Consider the following 4479-nt stretch of genomic DNA (forward strand, 5'->3'; position numbering starts at 1 on the left):
TCAGATCAGCACTTTTGAGGCAAGCTTCCTTCTCATGAGATCACTAAATGCTTGTTTTACCTGTTGGTTTCTTAAAGTGTAGATAAAAGGATTGAGCATGGGGGCAACAGAGGTATTGAGCATAGCCACCCCCTTTGTCAAAGCAACTCCAGCCTTTGCAGATGTTTTCACATACATGAAGATGCAGCTTCCATAAGATATGGAGACAACAATCATGTGTGAGGAGCAGGTTGAGAAGGCCTTTTCCCTTTGTTTGGCTGAGGGAAATTTCAGAATAGTTCTGAGAATACAGGTGTAAGAGAGAATTATCAGCATCAAAGTGTGGTCATAAGTGGATTCAAAGCTAATATAAAGCTCATGAGTTCCAAAGTGCTTGTGTCTGTGCAGATATTTGCAGCAAAGGGGCAGAGTCACATGAAGTGGTCAATAATGTTGGAGTCACAGAAATCAACTCTGGCCCATGGCCAGTGGAGGAAAATTGCCAAGAAACCAGCCAGCCAAGAGCTGATGATGAGCTGGTGGCAGATCTTGTTACTTATGATGGTTGTGTAGTGCAGGGGCTTGCAAATTGCCACATAGCGATCATAGGACATGGATGCCAGAAGGAAAAACTCTGTTGAGCCAAGGAAGATAAAGAAAAATAGTTGGGCAGCACAAGCATTATAGGAGATCGACTTGTCCTTAGTTAGGATGCTGACCAAAAACCTAGGGTTACAGACAGAAGTAAATGAAATTTCTAAGAAGGAGAAATTCCTGAGGAAGAAATATGGAGTCTTCAGGTGGGGAATCCAGCAGAGTGAGTGTAATGATGGTTAAATTTCCAGTAACGCTCAGCACATATGTGAGAAACAGAAAAAAGAAAATCACAACCTGAAGCTCAGGATCGTCTGTCAGACCCAGAAGGATGAAGTATGTCACTGAAGTTCTGTTCCTCATCTCTGATGGTTTGTCTACAACAAATCTAATTGATAAATTAACACAGAAAATATGGATACATGAATATGAGCTACAAGACAAGCATCGATGTGCCTGTCTGTCTTTCTCTGTATCTGTATCTGAGTTTCTGTTTGTGTGTGTGTGCCCTTGTGTTGTTGTCAGTCTGTCTCTGTCTCTTTCTGTATTTTACATTGTGTACATTTTGATCATTTCTCTAAAGATTCATTTTCTATGCTTGAATCCACATTTTTTTGTTTTCATTCTGCAACCATCTATTACATTTACTGATGTATAAAATATAGTTTTCAAAATATAGTGTTCAGTATAAATTCATCTAGTTCTTTAATATTATTTTTCTTTTCCTATGTCACGTTTTCTAGAAACCAAAGTTCTTGATCATTGCAGAAATTTGTTGTCAGTTTACATATATACAGATATAGACTAAATATCGAATCAGAAAAGTAAACAATGTAGCTTCTATAAATATTTTCTTAATAAAATGATGTCAGTATTTTTGTATTTTAAACAATTAAATCATATCCACATTTCTTTAAAAATTCCATTATAAATTTTGTGTTCTTGTATTATTGTACATTTTCAAATTTTTATCTTCATTCCTGATCTCTGAAATACAAAGACTCTTCTCATTAAATTCAGATAATATAGTAGTTTTGGTTGAGGACATATATGTATGTGTGTATGAAAATGAGCTATAAATAAACTCATGAAAGGACAGTAAATAAACCTGAAACATTGAATATAAACAACGTGAAAATACTTACCAATTTAAAGTATCTGGCATAAAATAATATGCTTAGTTCTCTTGAAACAAATATATGTTATGGTTTTGTAGCACAAAGAGAAATCAGTGTTTACATCTCTCCTCTCTCAAAGCTATATGTGTCCTCACAGTATCCATAATGTTTAATCTCAAATATGCTGTTAAGCATCTTTATGTGTTTCCCAAAATTATCCAGTATCTAGGAATCTGACCTAGTCCTTAAAATATCTTTAAAAGGCATCTCTATATGAGAATTGTATTGTTATAAAACTATTCAGATTGTTCTCATATTTCCCAAAGGGATATTGGATTTAATTCCCCCCCCGGACAAAACAGAGAACTTATAATATGTTTACAATATATAACTTCAATTCTACAGATCATGGAAATACATGACTTCTGAGATAAATAATAATTGGCCACTAGTGAATACAAGTGTAATATTAATTCCAGCAACCACATTTAATTGGTTGATTATGTGACCTTCATCCCAGTAGACTGCAGAACTTATCTGTAAGGAATCAAGGAAATAGGCATTTTCGAAGGGATGAGATCTAACAACAAAATACAGTTATCTTCTCATATTGATTTTCATAGGGTATTGTTGAGATGAATTACGCAGCACTCTGAGTTACTCCACAGTCTCTAAAAGAGTAGTGGGTTTTTAGGTTATGCCTTTCCTGATAGACTCCTTTTCACAAGCAGCCTGCTAGTCCATTTCGAGGGTGGAGGAAATTTGTGGCATAGTGACACAGAATATGTGTTATCCTTAACACAAGGAAAATCTGTTTAAAACATAGAAGTAAAGGTACAGTAGAGGTCAAACAAGAAAATACAGCTGGCCTTGAATCTTACATGTAGCCAAGGATTGGCTTGAAGTTCTTGTCCTCCTACTCCAACCAAAAACAAATCATAGGCAACACTATTGTGTTTTGTTCAATGTATTTCCCCACAGTTTTGACATGATGACTTACATATGTATTATTTGAAGGTAGTTATGTTCTATTTTTGTTTCATAATTTGTGGTGAATGATATATTTTGAGATCCTTTAAGTATTTTTCCAATCTAATATCTTTAAAGGCAAGCATGATATGTCATATCACCAAGCTTCCTCAAAGTTATATATCCTTATTTTTCTATTCTTGATATAATATACTGTTTTTATTTCATTAAGACATGTCATGGGTTTTTTTTTTTCAAAAAAAAATAGGGACCCCTGTGTATATCATATGGACCCCTGTAGAATATTGTTAAGCTAATCATTTCTGCAATCATTTACTCTATATCTGAATGGATATGTATCTAAGTTTGAAAATCAGACAATAAAACCCTATGAATAATCGACTTGCACAGCACTGAGAAGCATTAAGAAAACTTTTATCACTTTATTTCATAGTTATAATGCCAATTGAAGTGTTCATTTATAATTATCTCTAAAAGTAACTTATTTTCCTAGTGTAATTGTTGTCTCAGAGGCTTACTGCTGAATGAGCTCACCTTTTCTAGTTTTTTCTCAACTCTGGCTGGCTGATTAAACTCAGCTGTTCAGGCTCAAAACTCTTTTCCAAGGTGGCCAATTAAAATTGGCTTCTCTCTTGACTTCTGACTGAATTGTTCTGTATGTCCTCAAACTAACTCTGGCAATCTGTTCTAATCTTCTCGTTCTTTCTCATTCTCTGGCTTGTTCTGTCTTCACCTGCAACCCATCTCTGTAAAACTGATCCAGTAGTCTCTCTCTCTCTCTCTCTCTCTCTCTCCATCTCTGTCTCTGTCTCTGTCTCTGTCTATCTGTCTGCCCACCCATTTGTCTGTCTGTCTGTCTGTCTGTCTGTCTGTCTCTCATCTGTCTTTGTGTGTGAGTGAGAGAATGTGTGTTTGTGGATGTGTGGGAACAGCTCTTTAAATTCCCATTTTTATTGTCTGTTCTCATGAGAGTTGGGTTGTCCCATCTTTTACTTATTCTCTCAAATCTTTCTCTGATCCATCACAGTGCCCGCACCTCAATTAGATCTCACTTTCAAACATGGCTGATTTCTTCTATACACTAACTTCACATTCATTGTTTCAGGTTAAAGGTGTGTACTAAAGGCATGTCCATATTTCAGATAGATCATAGTGTTATTCAAGACATGTCTGCATTACAGCTTTATCACATAGACATAGAATGTCTTTAATTGTGAACGCTTGCCAGAATAGTCAAAATGCTGGGTTAAAATTTCTCTAAAATTTCTACACAATTAAATTGATGTTTTCTCTGCCCTAAAAACAGTTTTATAACTTTATACACTATTATCATTGCTATCTTCATATTTCATAAGCACAAAATTTTAATATACATTTTTACACCACTTCTTAGCGAGTATGTGTGTGAGTGTGTTTTTATGTGTTCACTGTCGGGACATGGATATTAGAGTATATACTTCAGGAATCATCTATTTCTTCCACCATGAGGATTCTTGGAATTGAACTTGAATCATCAGACTTAATGAAAATAATCTTTACGTGCTGAGCCACTGCTGCCCTATTATGTTTTAAGCATAGAACCTTCATTGTCCTCATTATCTTTCTATGAAACTAGACCTCATTGATTTGACACAGATATGATTGCTGTTCAGTGAGTTCCAGGGATTTGCCTGTCTCTCCATGCCTGATAATCATATTACAAGCACAAATCACCATGCACAGTTTTTTTCCATAGATTCTGGGCATCAAACTCATGTCTTCATGTGTACAAGGGAAGCAGTTTATCAACTAAGCTGTG

The 4479-nt window shown here is 35.3% G+C and overlaps 1 pseudogene; it reads right to left on the reverse strand.

Annotated features, from left to right (window-relative positions):
• LOC116889943 lies at positions 1 to 966 on the reverse strand (annotated as a pseudogene).
• Between the last annotated feature and the right edge of the window lie 3513 nt (positions 967 to 4479).

The sequence above is a fragment of the Rattus rattus genome, chromosome 1, assembly GCF_011064425.1.
Source record: "Rattus rattus isolate New Zealand chromosome 1, Rrattus_CSIRO_v1, whole genome shotgun sequence".
Taxonomy (NCBI): Eukaryota; Metazoa; Chordata; class Mammalia; order Rodentia; family Muridae; genus Rattus; species Rattus rattus.